The following is a 19,563-nucleotide window of genomic DNA, read 5'->3' on the forward strand; positions in this document are numbered from 1 at the left end:
GCATAAGCTGTTGCCTGTCCCAGAAACACCCTTTCTCTTATTAACTTGTCAGATTGCTTCTTGTCCTCTACTGTTTCTTTAAGCATTTTTTTGACCTTCCCAGGTTGTGCTGGTTCAACAGAGACAGTATTTTGTTCCTCTTGAATAGGTTTTCTCACCCTGTGTTGTGATTTTGCCTATGTGAAAGATAGGTGGTATTGCCAGTTTTATAGGTGACCAACTGGAGGCTCTGAGAGATTAATTAACTTGAAAATAGGAAATCTGATAATTTGAACCCTGAGAAGCCCTATTCTACTTCACTATGCTCCCTCCAAAAAAAAAAAAAAATCAGCAGATATAGAAACACTGAAGTCAAAGGGGTGCTTATTATTATTATTAGTTAGGTAACACTACTGTGTATGCTCTTTAAAGTATCCTGAGAGTTAAACACAGTAAAATAAGTAATATTGATAAGCCATTAGTAGGGATAATAGAGAAAAAGGGTGACTGTAGTGTTCAAAGGATGATGTATATTTCATGTATTTTCTTGGTCATATCCTTGGTGACTTTTTTTTTTTTTTTTTGGCTACTGGGATTGAATCCAGGGTTGCTTTACCATGGAGCTACCACCCCAGCCCTTTTTATTTTTTATTTTGAGACAGGGTCTTGCTAAGTTGCTGTGGCTGGCCTTGAACTTGTGGTCCTCCTGCCTCAACCTCCCGAGTCGCTGGAATTATAGGTATGCACAACTGTGCCCAGTTCTCCTTAGTGTCTTCTTGTGATTCTGAGAAAACTAACCTACAGCTTGGTAGAAATGATGTGGAGCACTATTAAATTCAAACCAAAGCAGTTATCAATAATTAACTCATGATTTCTTAGAGGATATATGAAGAATGACGTCTGAACATTTTTTTTTTTTTGAGGGGAACAGTGTGTAGAGAGCCATCAGTACATTTTGCTTAAAAATATATGGGCTAAGGGTGTAGCTTAGTGGTAGAGTGCTTATCTGGCTTGTGTGAGGCCAGATAACAGCAATAACAACAGCAACAAAACATTGATAAAAACTAGTTGAATAAATTATAATGGATATGTTAGCTTTCATTGCTGGGACAAATTAGTTGAGAAAATCAATTTAAATAAAGAAAGATTTATTTTGGCTCATGGTCTCAGAGGTTTCTGCCCCTGTTTGGCTGGCTCCATTGTTTTTGGGCCTGTGGTGAAGCAGTACATCATACTGAGGAGGGTGTGGTGGAACACAGTCACTCACCTCATGGTAACCAGGAAGCAGAGAGAGGGAAAGGGGCTATGGACAGGATATAGTCTCTAAGGGCATGCCCCTAAGGGCTCTGAACCAACTGGATTCTATCTCCTACAGTTTCTACCCCTTCCCAATAGTCTATTTAGCTTTGAATACTCAGTGAATTAATTCGTTGATGAGGTCAGAGTCCTCATGATCCAATCAGTTCCCATAATTCCCAGTTTTGAATAGTGCTGCATTAAGAATAAGTCTTCATGGGCTGGGGATGTGGCTCAAGCGGTAGCGCGCTCACCTGGCATGCCTGCGGCCCGGGTTCGATCCTCAGCACCACATACAAAGAAAGATGTTGTGTCTGCCGAAAACTAAAAAATAAATATTAAAAAAATTCTCTCTCTCTCTCTCTCTTTAAAAAAAAAAAAAAAAAGAATAAGTCTTCAACACATGAACTGTTGGGACATTCCAGATCCAAACCATAAAGGTGGTTATTGCTGTATTATGTAGCTATCAAAAAGAATGATACAAATACATACTGGTGTGGAGACCTATTATTAAGAGATAACTAGAGAGAGGTACATAATAGTACTTATGGTTATTGTGCTAGTATTACTATTCATATGAGAAAAAAGGGCAAATTTGTATACCTATTACATACCCAGACTAAAAAAAATTGGGGAATTTTGATTGATTTTGAAACTTAAGATAACCTGTGTACAACAGAGTATCACACTATTTTTCTTGCTCTTCCTACCATTTGTTTTATTAGCATCTTTATTCTTCCTGTTCCATTCAATAGAAATCTTGGAACCCCCCCGCCCCCACACACACACCCCTGCACTTTTGAGGTATTGGGGATTGAACCTTAGGGCCTTACACATGCTAGACAGGTGCTATACTGCTGAGCCACATCCTCAGTCCTTTTTGAATTGGATTGGATTGAATTGAATTTATTTATTTTGGTGCTGGGTATTGAACCTAGGGGCACTTAACCATAGAGCCACATCCCCAACCCTTTTTATTTTTTGAGACAGGATTTTACTAAGTTGCTTGGGTCTTGCTAAGTTGTGGAGACTGACCTTGAGCTTGATATTTTTCTGCTTTAGCCTCCCAAGTCACTGGGATTACAGGTGTGCATAAACCACGCACTTGGCTAGGAGCAATCCTTTTTAAAAAAATGTATATGTATGTTGCTTTTGATTTCCCAAATGGAGTAAGTTCTCAAAGGAAGGAGGCATCTCTTAAGATTTTATCCTATAGTGAGTAGCATAAGATTTGCTTATTAAACATTCAACAAAGATGAGAAAGAAAGACTCTTCTATAAAAGGAATGATTGTTTTTTTCTGACACATCTTGCATACTTCTCTAGCAGGTTGTTTCTTCTCTTTGACAGACTTAAGTGTGTAGGGGGCTTGGGGAGTGGGGGAGGGGTGGGGAGAGAGGAAAGTAGGGGATGAGGAGAGGAAGGAGAGAAAGAAAGAGAAAATGAATTTGTGAATGTTTCCTGCTGAAAGCCCAGGAAAGCAGCAGAAGACAGATTGGGGCCTAAAGTCTCTGGTCAAATAGTATGTAGTTTGAGACTTCTGTGTCATAGCCCTAGGAGAACCTCAAATTTCCATCCTCTTTCTAGTATCAGGCCTGGATATTTAATCAGGTTAGCAGGTCAGCTGAACCTGAATGTTCCTTTGACGTCTTAAATTCAATAGCACATAGTAGGAATATGATAAAAAGTAATTATGATCAAAAGTGATTTTTTTAATAAATTTTTTTAATATTTATTTTTTAGTTTTAGGTGGATACAATATATTTATTTATTTATTTGTTTGTTTGTTTGTTTGTTTATTTATTTAGTCAGTCAGTCAGTCAGGGATTAAACCCAGAGATACTTTACTGAGCTAAATCCCCAGCCCATTTGTATTTTATCTTTTCAGGGTCTCACTAAATTGCTTAGGGTCTCACTGAGTTGCTGAGGCTGGTTTTGAACTTGAGATCCTCCTGCCTTAGACTCCTAAGTTGTTGGTGTTATAGGTGTGGGCCACTGTACCTGGCTCCTCCATCCCTCTTGTATCCCCTTTTCACCCTGTGAGTGACCTGGCTTCTGGAAAGAAGAGGGAAAGGATGAGGGAGGATGGGGAAAGTTAAAGAACTTGGGAGGGTGTGTAGATGTGCTCTCCTTATTCTTATTTATTTATTTATTTATTTTTTAAATTTTTTTAAACATTTTTTTAGAGAGAGAGAGATAGAATTTTTTAGTATTTTTTTTTAGTTATCGGTGGACACAACATCTTTGTTTGTATGTGGTGCTGAGGATCGAACCCGGGCCGCACGCATTCCAGGTGACGTGCTACCGCTTGAGCCACATCCCCAGCCCCTCCTTATATTCTTTCTGGAACAAAGTATGGGGAAGAAGATATGTAAGTGGGTGGGAGAACATACACACTACCTGTACCACTTTCCTAGCACTTAATCTGAACCCTTGTTTATTATTAACCATCTCTTTATGTGCTAATCCTCTCTCACAGAGTATAAGCATGTATATGTGTAAAATTTTTTTTTTTTTTTGTATTGGGGATTGAACCTAGCGGGTGCTTTCTTTACCATTGAGCTACATTCCCAGGCTTTTTTTTTTTTTTTTTTTTGAGACAGGGTCTCACTAAGTTGCTTAGGGCCTTAGCCTTTTGAATTGCTGGGAGAGAGAGAAAAAAATTAAAAAGAGAGGAAAAAAAAAAAAAAAGAAAGTAGCACATGACTTTCTATAGTTTTAATCACACTGGGCATTGCAGGGTTTTTTTTCGTACTAGGTATTGAACCCAGGGCACTCAACCATTGAGTTACGTCCCCAGCTCTTTTTCATATTTTATTTTGAAACAGGGTCTTGCTAAGTTGCTTAGGGCCTTGCTAAGTTCCTGAGGCTGGCTTTGAACACACTATCCTCCCGCCTCAGACTCCCGAGCTGCTGGAATTACAGGTGTGCACCACCATGGCTGGCTGGCATTGTGTTTTTTGTCTTATCCATCCTACAGGTGATATATCTTATCCGTCTAACAGGTCACATGATAGTCAAGAGTAAAGAAGGTGTCTTTGGAACTAGCTTCTTATAGCCTGAATTCTGACTCAACCGCTTGTTGTGTGACCAAGTCATTTACCTTCCTCTGAGTTTCATCTTTAGTAAAGTAGGGATGATAATAGCACCTATTTTAAAGGATTATTATAAGGAATAAATCAGTTCAATTAAAATGTTTAGAATATCAACTGGGGTATAACACTCAATAAATATGATTTAATTTGTATTTTTTGAATATAAAAGATTGAACATCTTTACAAATATATTTTGGATTTTGTATTTTTCTCTTTGACTTATTCATGTCCTTTGAACATTTTTCCAATGATTTTTTTCTTTCTTTCTTCCTTTTATTCCCCCCCCCCCGCCCCCAGTGCTGGAGGTGGAACCCAGGGTAGTACTGTAGTAAACCTGTTTTGCTTTGTCTTTGTCCTCATCATCTCTTTTCAGAACTCTAGTTCCATTCTTTAACTCAAGATGGAGGTAAGGTGATTCTTATATAACAGAGCACTTACATGTCCTGTTGGCAGCTGCTGCCTGACAGAAACAATAATGAAGGGTGATTAACCTTTACATAGAATGCATTATAGCATAGTCTGGAGCACTGACACACATAAGCCCCTTATTATGAGTTTGATGCTCTGTTAGGTCCATTCCCCCAAAATTCATATACACATCCAGAACCTCTGAATGTGATCTTATTTGGAAATAGGGTTTTTGCAGATATAATCAAGTTTCAGATGATCCTATTGGCAGATCCTAATCCAATGACTTTCTAAGGAGAGAGAGAGATACAGATGGTCACATGACAGTGGAGGCAGAGATTAGAGTTATGCTGCTATAAGCTCAGGAATGGCTTTGCACTCCAAGGATTGCCAGCAACCACCAGAAACTAGAGACGGCAAGGAAGAACTCCTTAGAGCTTTAAGAGGGAGTGTGGGCCTATTGACACCTTAATTTCAGACTTGTAGCTTCCAGAACTGTGAGATAACAAATTTCTGTTTTAAGCCATCCAATTCATGTCAATTTGTTGTAGCAGACCTAAGGAACTAATATATGCTGTTACCATCATCTCCATGTTCAGATAAAGAAAACAGAAACCCAAAGAGGTGAGGTACTTTGAGATCTCTGTAGATACTGCTCTGATTCTCTGGCTCCTGCTGATGCTCTTGTTGGCTTTCCACCTTCCCCAACTTCTGGCAGTGCCAGAACTGAGCTCCTGATATGTCTCCCTTGTCTAACGTATCAGGCCATAGCCTTTCACCAGTTCTTACCCACTTCATATTGTAGTGCAGAAACTCATTTCAAGAGACTTCTGATGGTATCCTGACCATTATAATCAGTCTCTTTTTCACAGCTTTCCTCCTTTTTAAATTATTTTTCATGCAGTCAGAGACCTGATGTGACAAGATTGGGGATATCCCTCATCTGATTCTGGCCATTGTTTTTATGATTCCTGCTTCTGGCCAGTTGTATCTTTTAGAATTTCTGTTCTGATAGCTCAGATTTTGTGTTTTTATTTGAAGTTTTCAGGATCTCACAGCTTTCAGAACATGGCTATGAGCAGAAAAGGAGCAACTGTGTGGCTGCACCAGCTGTGAGGGGCATCAGTCATCATGTTATTGATGAACTCAACCCATCACAGTGGTTCTTTCCCTTGCACATAGGAAGTGAGGGGTGGAAGTCATTCTCTGAACCAGCTCATCTTGAATAGCTCCTTGACTGCTTATGGACTCTTCTGCTGCCATCTCATTGTTGGCTGAGGAATCTTGTTTTGCAGTATAGACCTTTGGCTGTGGATCCTGTTTTTATTCTCAGCTACTCTCACTAGACTGTGAGCTCCAGGAATATGGGAACCATATCTGTTTAGTTCGTTACTCAGGATAAGCAAAGACCTGGCACTTACTAGCCCCTCAGGAAGTGTTTGCTGAATGAAGAAATGAATATTGACCTTGAAGTTTCAGACTCTTGGTTTTTCTTCCCTCTTCCTGAAGCAAAGGGCCAAATTAAGAACTTTAAAGTTTAAAGCATTTGAGTCCTTAGTGTATATATCAAAATCAGTATTGAATGCAAAAAAGTATAAGGAAATACAGCAAAGAATTAGGAAGATGTAGTAAAATTCTGATTTTTATTGTAGTGACTACTTTGATAAATATAAAATAATTTAAGGGCTGGGGTTGTGGCTCAAATGGTAGAATGCTTGCCTAGCATGTGTGAGGCACTGGGTTTGATCCTCAGCACCACATAAAAATAAAATAAAGATATGGTGTCCACCTAAAACTAAATATAAACATTAAAAAAAATAATTTAAAATATTTGTTGTCATAGTCTCTGCCAGTTTCCTAAACACATACTGTTGGGTAATCCTGCCTGGACCAGTCCCTTCCTCACCTAGACTTCACTTTCAGTTCTTTATACCACCTGCTGAAGCTGCCAGCCAGCCTTTTCCACCCACAAGAGATGTCTGGCTCCTGAGAACCCAGTCTGGCTGGTATTCCTGGCTCCCCAGGGGCTTTCCAGGAAAGTCAAGTTGAATATACACACAAAAATGCTAAAGAATACCTGGCAATGAGAATTCCTATGCTGAATGGTGATTTATAGTGAGCATAGCACATTGTGCCAGGTGATTATACTAAGGCTGATTTTAGCATAATAATCTGCTTCTGTGATCCTGTATATGGTAAGCCTAGAAATTACTCTGTGATCCTTCTTTCTGGATCATGGCGAGAGAAATTAGGATGCAGGTCCTTTCTACTTCCTGTGTTAATCGGTGCTTCATTGAGACCATTTTGAAAGGAAAAGAAAAATGTGATGTTGGAAATGGGGCCCAGGCCTCCCATAGACTGTTCCAAGGCTCTGACTATCCTCAAATTCTATTGCTTGATTCCAAAGAGTTTAAAATAGTGTTGGAAACCTCCTAGGAAAAAAAGTATCACTATAACTTCCTGGCTAAGGAAGTGGTGTGTGCTGGCTATAGCAGGAGGGGCAGCTAAGGCTCCCAAGTTCTATTCTGGACCTGTTACTGATTTGAGATATGACAGCAATCCGAGCTGACATTCTGTAGATCTGATTTCTCATCTTCATCTCAGAGAGTCATGGAGGCTGTGTTCCCAAGGAAAGAGGTGACACTGTAGTCTTTTTATCCTGTGGGAGAGTCTCACCATTATAATTCTTTCATTTGAATTTTTAAGTTCCTTTTTAAAATACAGAAACACCCCCACAGAGTTAATGTAGGAACCCAGCAATACTGTTTACATTGTACTTGAATTCATTTCACCATCAGACTTGCTTTCCTTTAACAGTGTGATAGGTCAGCTCTCATAAGAGATAGAATCTTGGGAACTTTGATAGGGATTAGGAAAGGAAAGGAAAGGAAGGTTTGTATGGGGAACACTTCATGGCTTTGGACAGCCAGAGAATATCTTGAGGGCACCAGGTGCATAATGAACTAAATGGGGAAAAACAGATAGTTACCCCTTGAGAGTCAAGCATGTATTAGATGCTTTTCATGTATTTTCTTAATTATAATATGAACCAGTAAAAAATATCATCCTCATTTTTGTACATAGGCAAGTTGAACATTGAAGTTATATAACTTGCTCAAGGTCACACAACTAATAAAAGGCTGAGCTAGGTTTATTCCTTGTGTCTGTCCAGCTTCAAAGTCCATACTACTTTCTAGAGCTTTTCTGTCTCTTGTGAGATTTAGGAAAGGAGGATGAGGAAAGACAGGAAGATACTATCTTTCTCTACCTCACAATTTTGCTTGGAGTGATCCTTTTAGCCAGAGGATCCTGTTTATAGAATACTAGGCTCTATATATAGAAATGCTGCAACAACATATATGGGAATGATACCAATAGGCTGTAGGGGAGGATTAAAAAAGCCTTTGTTCTTTACCTCTACATTTTCAGTGTAGCCCACAAGTCAAAAATAACCATGGGTAACTGGCTTACTACTTAAGTGGCTCCATCCTGTCCTCCACATGAAATCTGATGTGTCTCAAGGAGTAAGCTGTGATGGGTAAGAGGTGAGGGTGTGGTATGCCTTCACCGTGTGTGTTGGAGCTGGTGACACCTGTTGTGTGTCTGTTACAATGAATTAGTACTGAGTAAACAAGAGGTATCTCTCTTTTGCCTTTCTAAGGGAGACCAGGTGGCAAAAAGTACTGGCCCTGATCCAGGGGATCCTGGTCTCTGGACTAGCAGAAGGGTGTCAGGTGATGGAATAAAAAGTCTGGTCTGTTAAGTGGTATAATTTCAGAGGTTCCAATAATGTGTCCTATCCCTCAAAGACTTGGCACAGCTGTTTGTTGTTGCTTGGAATTCCACAACTGAAATTTCTTCCCCTTGATTTAAATCTCTGAGACTCTATTGAATAGTGGTAGAGAGTATACTTAGCATGTCCAAGGCCCTGGGGGTTCAATTCCCAGCAAACACACACACATCCCTCCAGGAAGGGATTTGATGATAAAGCATCTTGGTCATATAAATGAAAGTGTAAAGGAGTTTGTGAAATTGATTCTGAGAACTAGACTAAGGAAGGAGTAGAGAAGAGAGGACACTGCCCACCTAGTTGTAGAAACAGAAAAAAGGCACAATGAAATTGAGGTAAAGGTGCTGAAAAGAGAAACTGACTCCCTAAAGAAACTATTTCCTTCACAGTTTTGTTTATAAAAAGACAAATAGCTAGCTTGGCATAGTGGCTTACATCTGTAATCACAGTGATTTAGGAGGTTGAGGCAGGAGTATTGCAAGTTTGAGACCAGCCTCAGCAACTTAGCAAGTCCCTAAGCAACTTAGCAAAACCCTGTCTCAAAAAAAAAAAAAAAAAAAAAGCTGAGGTTGTGGCCTCAGTGGTACACTGTCCCTGGGTTTAGTTTCTAGTACCAAGAAAACAAACAAACAAACAAACAAAAAATAGGTGAGAATAGAGGTTCTTAACCCCAAAAGAGGGGATGCTGAGTAGAGAGATTTTCCCACCAGCATGCTATATTACAGACAGTGTTGTTTGGAGGGTAGTAACTAGGAGTGTAGAAGCTTTGGGTCTGTGGTTTGCTGTGATGTCTTTAGATGAGGTGGTCACAGATCTTAGGAAGAGGGAGGTACAGCTTCCCAGAAGTGGTGCAACATAGTGGCGCAAAAGAGGCCACCACTGACACCAAGGGCAGGGCACTTCCTCAGTGGCTGCTGGTCACAGACAACTTTTGCTCTGTTTCCCAGTGAGTTATGTTGTGATGGGACTTTGCTGGAAAACAACACAAGCCATGTCAACAGCAATGACAAAGCACTTGGAGTGTGTACACAAAGGTACAGTTCCCCCTTGCCCTACTAAATAGATCCAAAAACTTTTAAGGGTAGCCCTTATGATTCAGATATAGAAATTTTTTTTGGCCTGAGTTTCTCCATAGTCTTCCTAGTTGACTGGGCATCCACTTTCATTTTTCAGTGTTCTCAAATGGCCTTTATGATATGAATTCTCATGGCTTTTCCTTCCCCAGGGAATTTTTTCTGGGGCAACTCAAATCCATATCCTTCTCAACTCCTCACAGTGTTGTTCATGGATTCCCTTCACCTGCAGGCTACAAATTCTACTCTGAACACAGTCCCATCTTAAGTCCAGAGCAACTTCTTTAGGTTTCATTCAGTTCTCTTGGATTTTAAGTCATTTCTTTTGGTACATTCTTTAGAGAGCTATCATGAAAATGACCTCTATTCTCTTCTCCCCAGTGTTTGATAAGATCTGGACCTCTTTTCTTAACAGAATCAGCTCAACTCTGTGGAAGTTTCTGGATATTCCACACCCCTTTGTCTCTTCCCAACCTTCACAGCCTTCTACACCAAATTAACTGGATCTGCTGATCACCAGCATTTTGAAACCAATGCCTGATTTTGGGGCATGTGTTCTGTGCCATAAATGATAGTTCTCTGTCCACCCAATCTCTGCCTCCTCTCCATCTTACCATTTTTGCCTTTTACCAGTACCAGGCTTTGTCCAGCACCCTGCCTGGAACCCCAACCTTATCCAGGACTAAAATCCTGCTGTTGTCCCTCACCAGGGTCTGTGGCCTTTGCTTTTTTTTTTTTTTTTTTTAAAGAAAATGACATTTATTTATTTTATTTTTTTTAAAGAGAGAGAGAGAGAAAGAATTTTTTTTTTAATATTTATAGTTATATTCGGCGGACACAACATCTTTGTTTGTATGTGGTGCTGAGGATCGAACCCGGGCCGCACGCATGCCAGGCGAGCGCGCTACCGCTTGAGCCACATCCCCAGCCCTGGCCTTTGCTTTCCAGCCTTTCCTGGTCCAGGTAGCTTTTCTAATATTAAAGCCTTTTTCTTTTTTTTCCTCCTTCGAGGCTTCAGTAGGTAGAGTCCTTCCCATGCAGTGATCTCCTTGTACTGACCTCCTTGAACTCTGCCTACTGCTCATTGTGCTAACTGGATGTCATTCTGGTCTGTCTGGCTGCTCTTCTGGAACAAGGCTGTTAGCTTAGATGGACTTTTGTCCTGCTTTTCATGCTAGCTCTCCAGCTGCCTCCGCCTCAAAAAGAGCTTTTAATAAGCATTATAAAACTCCAAAAGGGAGGGACTTGGACTGTGGCTTAGCGGTAGCGCACTTGCCTGGGATGTGTGAGGCACTGGGTTCCATTCTCAGCACCGCATAAAAATAAATAAAGGTCTATTAACAACTAAAAAAAAAAAAAGATTTAAATTAAAAAAAAAAAAAAACTCCAAAGGGAAATGAGAATATAGCATTTTCCAAACTTATTTAACTAGAGAACTATTTTTTTTCTCCTGGAAAATATTTATTAGAATTTTACAGAATATGGCATTTGGTGGAAGATAGTTTTTGAAAGTGTGAGGCTTTGCCTGCAAAATGAACAGCAAATGAAATGATTCCAGATGAAAGTAATATGACAATCAGTGAAAAAATTCTTCGGGGGCAACAAATGCTCTCTTGATACCTACACTTCTTCACCAGTTTCTCTGGAATCATACCATATATTAGACTACTTACTGTGCTTCTGCTTAGGCAGCTATGATCTAGAGTGGAGCTCTAAGGATTCTGCATTCTTTTTCCCATTTTGAATCCTTTCCTCCTTTTGTCTCCATTGAAATGGGAAGTGGTGAGTGAGGTGATACCATCATGGCTATAGATGTCATCAGTTCATGGATGCAAAGAAGGAGGGCTTCTCAAGGCTCCTTTACCCAGGTTTGACTTCTGTCAGGATTTCTCTAAAACACTCTGAGCAACTCTTCCTCCTACTTTGGAACTGTTTGTCTCAGCATCAGCCTTAAGTCTCAATGCTGTTTCAGGATTTTTACCTACACATGGAGATCAGTGCCAAGTAGCATGGAGCTCATTTTTATGGAATGGGTGATACATTTTATACTTTCAGTATTAAGTCCCTTTTCTTCTACATCTCATGGGCAGTATGGAATATAGTAGTATTTCTCAGTCCTTGAATGAAGATAGGTACTTGCTTTCTGAGTGGGGCAGTGTTACAAGTGGAGAGCCTTTTAAATCTACAGGATGGATGAGCAAGTGCCAGGAGTTGTAGCTGGCTCAGCTGGTAACTAAAGAGAAGCCTGCCACTTTCTCTGCATGCCATTCGCAGTATAGCTAGGAAAGGACCATTCGAAGCAAATAGAAATCTCTAGGACTCCTGATTTAAAAACTACTGGTCTTTTGAAGATCCTGATGTATATGTCTTTCCTTTCTTGAGTGAGATTGTTCTTTGGCTGATCTTAGATTGTTAACTGAGCTAATCCTAAAACAAAATAGATGGAAAGACTCAACTTTCATCTATACTTAGGTATGATGTTCTTTGAACATCTATCATGTAGTATCCTTTACCCACAAGGGGTGAAGAAGAGGCCTTGGGGCTTTGACCTGTAGTACTTGTCTGTCTGCTATTTCCTTTGAAAGACTATGGTTTGGTTTTTATGAGAGATAGGGTCTAGCTGTGTTGCCCAGGCTGGCCTAAAATTTGAGATCTTCCTGCTTTAGCCTCCTAGTAGTTGGGACTATAGGGGCATGTGAAGATCAGGGAGTCAGCTCACTTCTAGGAAGGTACAAAGAGGACTTGAAATGGGCACTCAGAGATCTTAAATAGAGCCTGTTGGTTATATTGTTATTTTATAGGTTTTTACTAAATTGGCCTATATCTGTAAAAGACTTGTTTTCCCATTACTAGATTGTCCCTAACAGGTTCCCTAAATGAGGCCATTTCCTAAGATTCTATCCTTGGCCCACTTCCCACCTCCCTTTATATACTGTCTCTGGTGTGATGCCATCTGCTTATGGTTTCATCTTCTACTAATATGTCAAATACTCTTAAACTTGTTGTCTATAGCATTTTTTTCTTCTGAGTTCCTATCTCACAGTAACAAAAACACTATTGATAACTGTAACCTGGATAGCATTTAGGCATCTAAAGTCAGCATTTCAAGCCACATTAAATTCTTTATCAACCCATTCTCTTTCTCCTATTCCAAATCTCCTTCTCTTCCAGTTTTGTTCTTAGACTCAGGTATGTCACTATCGGGCATTACTTTTGCATCACCATCTTCCACTGTTCCCCTATTAGAAATTTAATAGTCTCTGAGTATAATGTAAGGTGTTTAGTATGAGCCCCTGCACTTTTTTTTCTTAAAGGTCTACAAGGAATCTAGTTGAATTCTACAGTAAAAAAAATAACAGAAAAGGAAAAAAAAAAGATTCAAGAGCAATTAAAGGTTTATCTGAGGTTTAGATTCTAAATAAAATGGAAGTCCTAGAAGGAAAACATCTGAGGGCTAAGGGGGCGGGGATATATGTCATTGAAGAGCTGAGAATTGACACCTTTGTATGCATGAAGGATGGAGAAAGGGTAGAACCTATGATCCTTTCTTGTATAAGCAGAGTAATTGGCACCTCCTCTGGTGACTGTGTTTGTAAGTGTACTGAACCTTATGCAGTTTGGTTCCTTTTAAACAGTTTAAGGATTAAGATCCCAGCTTAAGCCATCAATTGACTGGGATTATTCTTCCCTTTTAAATTTTAACTCAAAGTATCATTCAACAATTTATAGGAAGTCTGATTCCTTCCTCTAGATTTCTAAGTTCCTGGGAGCTCATGTATTACAGTCCCTCTGACTTTGAGGTCTTGCTCCCACTAAATTATTTCAGATTGTGGATAGTCCTACAGTTCAAGCATGTTTTGTTCCCATTTCTATCTACATTGTACCAGATGCAGAACCCCCAATTAAAGCTTTTGTATGTGTAGTAGGCTTTATTAAACTTTTAGAGTAATGAGCAGGATTTTACATTGCAAAAAGGTAAGTAACTTTATTCTAATACTGGCCTATCCCTGAACTTTAAAGTGCTCTCTATTGGGGCTGGGGATGTGGCTCAAGCGGTAGCGCACTCGCCTGGCATGCGTGCGGCCCGGGTTCGATCCTCAGCACCACATACAAACAAAGATGTTGTGTCCGCCGATAACTAAAAAATAAAAAATATTTTTTAAAAAAAAGTGCTCTCTATTAGGGATGCATCACTATTCATATTGCCCATGCATATGGCCTTGGTCTTTTTCTCCTTTGAAACTTTCCATACTATAATTGTGACTAAGGACTACAAATTCTTCTTACTGTGTTTTGCACAGCAGTTGAATTCTCACTAATTATTCTTCCTGAAAGCAACTCTTGGTTCATTTCTGTTTGTTCAGAACCCACTATAGGGCTCAGCTCAATAAAGTGCTCCATCCACTTCTTCAGCTACACAGAAGATCATCTATAGAACCTCTGATGTGTTCTTTTCATTATCTTCCTCTTTTAAAGCCATTTCTTTTTGAAAATGCATTTACTTTTTAGCCCCATGATTTTGCATTGAATGATTTATGGAGTAGAAGCAGGATGATTATCCAGGCATGGAAAACAATTTGAACATAGACAGCAACCTTTATAAGACCTGTGTGGACAATGAAGAAAAACTAGTACTATTGCAAGGGAGAATTCTTGTTGGTGAACAGAGCTCAGAATAGATTAAAAAGTCCAGAAACAGATCTCAGTTTCAATTAGGAAAGGATAGTTAGGACAAATTATATAAAATAGAAAACTGACTAACCATTAAAAAAAATTCACTGTTTCCATATAAATTCTAGATGGAGAAGAGGTTTTTTACATTAAAACTAAAGTAATAAATTTATTAGGAGATAATTAGGTTTTTAAAAAACATATCAGTAATGTACACAAAAGTCTTACAGATCAATAGGGAAAAAAAGCAAATACCACAAAAGAAAATGTGCCAAAGTCATAGGAGAATAAATACAAATAACCAATAAAACACACAGAAAAAGCCTGTTTCACTCTGATGCGGAAAACACAAATAGAAATGAGATACCATAGTTCAACTGTTAGATCAACCAATATTAAAATGAAGAAGTGTTGCTCTGTGGAAAAGCAAGTATGGTGTGAGGCCCTGCGTTTAACCCTTAGCACTGGGGAAGGGAAGAAGGAGAAGGGGAAGGGGAAGAGGAAGGGGAAGGAAGGAGAAGAAGAAAATATTTATTACTGGATTGCTGATATGGGCTTGAGGAAGCAGGAACTCATACTTTGTGATTGGAAATATAAATTAGTACAACTACTCTGAAGTTGAACTTGACAGTATCTATCAAAATTTAAAGTGTGTATAGTGCACCATTGGTTCCACTTCTGGGTATCTTTACTACTAAGGGCAAGTTTATAGGGACAAATATATATATTTAAAACAAAATAGCCATTGATAATAAACTGGTCAAATATGGTGTGTCCATACATTGATAATGAGGTAGATTTATAATTAACATGGAAGATAGCTATAATATATACATGAAAAACATAGTATATGAACTTCTTTCACCTGAAATAAATATAGGCATAACTATGTGTATATATTTTAAAAAAATCATACAACACAATGTTATCAGAAGTTGTCTTCAGATTTGGGAAAAAACTATTGAAAAAACAGAATTCTGACTTGTGAGTGATGGGTGAGCTGATAAAATTATTTTACCTTGGTGTATTAGCTAATGAAGAGCCATTATAGATTACTGGGCAGGTGGTTGTAATAAAAGTAGTAGTGATCAGGGAAGTTTTTATGGTGTGGGTGTCTGAAATGAATGAAGCAGAAAATAATATTTGAGAAACTGATTAGGAAGCTATAGTGACAGTATAGGCCTGAAGTAATAAGTTATCAACTAGGGTGGACAGTAGGATTATAACTTTAACCAGGGAGAGAAAGGGCTAATCTAAAGACATTTCATGGAAGAAACTACTGGTTTGATAGTCTGTAAGGCTGGAAGAGGAGAAAGAACAAAGAGTAGTAAGTCACCCAATAATGCTAGTATTTGTCCTATAAAATTGGAAGACTATCCATTATGACAGAAAGGGGGTAATTAGAAAAGGGAGCCACTCTTATAGAAGTGGGAGATGAATTTGTTTCCTGGAGTCGAATTTGAAGGTCTAAAGGTATATCTGAGAAGAAATGTTTTGTAGGCTACAGATCTCCATTTAGAGAGAAAGTTACTTGTAAAGTAGAAGTGGTAAGCATGGAGACTCCCTAAATTTGGTGCCCTTACAGGCTTGGGGGAAGCATGGTGGTATCTTAGTTCTTTCTTTGCTGTACATCTTAAGAGACACTGGAGAGGAGTGCATGACAGCGATCTCAATCAGATCTAAGGGTAGATCTTGGGGAAAGATAGGAGTTCTTAGTAATAATAAACAACAGCCAAAACAACACATAAAAATCACTGTATCATTTACAGAGTACCACCAATACAGTAACTTAGCTAACACAATCTTGCATACTTTTCTTTATTACTTTTTCTTTTATATGGACATTGAAACTCAATTAGAATGTAGAATTAGGACTCAAATTGAGATATTCAGCTTCAAATTCCATTTCTAATTTTCCCGTTCCCTTGCCTCTTAAAGGTGAATTTTCTAAGGAAGGAAATACTGATGCAAAAGCTGCAGCCTGGAGTTAGGAACAGTTATGAGATGGGCAGAAGAGGACCACTTTATAGTCACTGCATTGTTCCCTGGTCCTTTTGAGCTCTGACATTCTCCTAAACCCAGAGAATGTTGGATGTTCCATTGAATTCAAGGCGGGGGGTGTGGGTTAGGGGTCCTAACCTGTCCATAAATAGCTATGAAGTGTTTTGGAAGTAAGGGTGTCCAGTTTGATTATGGCATAGTTAGTGGTGGTGTAGTAGTTTATTGAATTCTGGCTTCAGTCTTTGAAAGCAATACAGTAAAAGTGTATTGACTTTGACTAGTGAGGGAAAGGCTTGTCTGAGTTAGTTAAATGATAAAAGAACTTTTTGAAGTCATGATGTTTGTTTAGTTTTGGAATCCCATGTTACCTCCACTTGGGTATTCACTAACTAGTGGAAATCTTGGGAGGACCTGCTTTAGTGAGTAGAAAATCATGAGTCTCTTAAGTCACTTCAGTTTTCCAACTGGAAATTATACTTATGAGATTAAATTATTTAGCTTATTCTGATAGCATAAATAAAAAGGCAGTTATGACCTTTTAGATGTTCTGAATCCAAAGGGTCAACTTTAAGGATGGTCTGCAGTCATTAGACTTGAGTCTTTAAAGAATCTTACAGGGAATCCTTACAGTCCAGTGCTTGGAGCATTCTGGGGAGTCCGGGAAGGGTGCTTGAATGAGTGTGTGAAGGACTGATGGAATCTTTCTTCCTGAGGCTTGTTGAGCTGGGTGGAACAGTTTTCCCACAGCCTCATACCACAGCTTTGATGGGTTGTTCATAATAAGTGTTACTGCTCAGATTTTATGGGGAGGAGGGAGGAAATGGAGGCACTATTAGAAGTTTCTGCTTTATGAACTGGTGATTGTTTAGGTATTTCCAAAACTAGTAAGCTAGTGTCACTTGGGTCCCAGTCACATGATCTCTCCTCGTAAAGGATGAGAACAAATGAAGAGGTCCAAGGAGATAGGAGATTTCCTGTTGGCAAACTGGATCTTACCCAAAGAGTTACATTATAGATGTTCCTCCTGACTGTTTGGATACTAAATCAGGAGCCTCTTTTGCTTATCTCTGACTTTTGCTTACCCACACTGGCCCTGCCCTTTGGTTGTTTGCCATTGGTGGTTTTTAGCCCTGCTAGAAATTATGCTCTCTACTGTAAAGCAAACTTGGGAGGTGTAAGTTCTGGCTCCAGAGGGACTGGGACCTGTCACTTAACCTTGCCTTGTGTTTTCCATCATGCATTCCTGGCCACCTTTTTACCCTTGGCATGCTTCTCCAAGTCTGTAATTCTGCCTAGGTAAGGATTAGGGGCTAGCTTCTTCAGAGGGATGTGGGATAGGAATGTCAGTGTTTTAGAAGAAGTTCTTCTATGTCCTGTGCCCTGGGAGCATTACTGGTCTCATATAGATGATCTAACAGTTATATTGAGAGTGTTGGGGGGCATAAAGTATATTCACAAAAGGATATACTACTGCATTTCTTTAAGCATTCTGCTTTTCAGAATAAAATCTGATTTTCAAATGGTAATATGCAATTATTCACAGAATATTAGTACCAGAAAAAAAAAAACTTTTTAGATTTTCTAGATCAACTTCCTTGTCTTTGAAATGAGTAGATCTAGGGAGGTTGGGCAAGGGGCAAAGCCAGACCTGTGCGGAGGAGCTGACATGGTTATGTGAAAGTAGTTAAAGTATTTGGGGGTAAGGGAGAAGGCTCACTGCCTTCAGCCTGGATAATTCCTACCTCATTGACTTATCTTAGTTCTTCCAGACTGGTCCTAAAAGGAAATAGTCCCAGAATTTGCATTTTCAAGGCATATTTAATGAGTAAAAACCTAAATTACAACATGTGAATGAATGCAAGTTTATTAAGGAAAGCTAATTATTAGGTTAGCAAAATGTCAGTGGAGGTTCTTCTTCAGGGGGCCTGATTTAATGGGCCAATTAGATTGATTTCGAACTAAAATTGTGCTTTCTATAATATATGCTTATTAAGTCCATTTCTTCATTTATCAAATATTTATTAACTGCAGAGAGTTCTGCAATAACTCAACTGAGCCTGCTTTTGAGGAACTTAAGTTTAGCACGTAGATAACTTTAATTGTAGAGAAAGTCATAGTATGACAGATTCAGAGTAATGATATGGGAATTCAGAGTAAGAAGAGATTTTTTTCCAATATTTGGATCTAGAGAATTAGGTAAGGTTTTAGAAAACAGGTTGGTTTGTTTTAGAAAAAAACAGTAAATATTCTTACTTATATCAACATTGTTAGAACTATGACTTCAAACATTTAAAAAAGCAAAAGCAATCTTTCTGTTGCTTGTATCAACAGTGTTGAAAATCTGTTCTAGTTCATATTATCAAAAATTTCTCTCACTATTATAATTCTAATATTTATTTTTTTTGGTTTTCGGCGGACACAACATCTTTGTTTGTATGTGGTGCTGAGGATCGAACCCAGGCCGAACGCATGCCAGGCGAGCGCGCTACCGCTTGAGCCACATCCCCAGCCCTCACTATTATAATTCTATATCAATAATACACTGTATTTCCATTCACTGTACTCTTTTGCTAATTGCTAAGGTAATTTTTTCAAAGAGAAGAATTTTTGGTAAGTAAGAGTAATTCACTTGGGCTGGGGTTGTGGCTCAGTGGTAGAGCACTTGCCTAGAAAGTGTGAGGCACTGGGTTCAATTCTCAGCACTACATATAAATAAATAAATAAATGAAATAAAGGCCTATCAACAACTAAGAAAGTATTTTTTTTAAAAAGTAATTCACTGTTTTAGTGGGCCATGACTGCAGCTCCTGAATGAGAGGCAAGGGTGTGACCCCATTGGGGAGGCTCCTCTTTGAAGAAGTTCAGCTGTGAAGTGAGAAGAATTAGTAAAAAGAGGGTGCAAGATATAAAGAGGGCTATTAATCTCTTTTCTTGAGAGCACAACCCTATGCTGTGGGGAAACAGCAAGTAGAAATTGTTTGAGAAAGTCTCCTGGGGAAAAGGGAATACTGTATCCTGAGTATTGGTGGACAAGTTTAAACTTGAACTGAACAAAGGTCAAGGCTGCACTGAGATTAACATCACCACCAGTACCACCATTTGTTACTTTCTTACATTTTGCCAAGATTCTTCTGAACACTTATTTTTTTTCCTTCCCCTCCTGAGATGTTGTTTCACTGTGTTGCCCAGACTGGTCTTGATCTCTGGGTTCAAGTGATTCTTTGCCTTAGTCTCTCAAGTAGCTGGGACTA

At 39.0% G+C, this 19,563-nt stretch overlaps 1 long non-coding RNA gene across 14 annotated transcripts in view; it reads left to right on the plus strand.

Annotated features, from left to right (window-relative positions):
- The window catches only part of LOC107137203, a 52,680-nt gene that overhangs the window by 23,477 nt on the left and 9,640 nt on the right, over positions 1-19,563 (plus strand). For 3 of the 14 annotated variants that reach the window (XR_001502823.2, XR_007348025.1, XR_001502829.2), the window contains exon 4: positions 642-718. The exons of the other annotated variants lie outside the window; for them this stretch is intronic. This is a non-coding gene — a long non-coding RNA (uncharacterized LOC107137203). The remainder of the gene's footprint in view (positions 1-641; positions 719-19,563) is intronic. 14 annotated transcript variants of the gene reach the window in all.

This window comes from Marmota marmota, unplaced genomic scaffold (assembly GCF_001458135.2).
Source record: "Marmota marmota marmota unplaced genomic scaffold, marMar, whole genome shotgun sequence".
In the NCBI taxonomy this organism is placed as follows: Eukaryota; Metazoa; Chordata; class Mammalia; order Rodentia; family Sciuridae; genus Marmota; species Marmota marmota.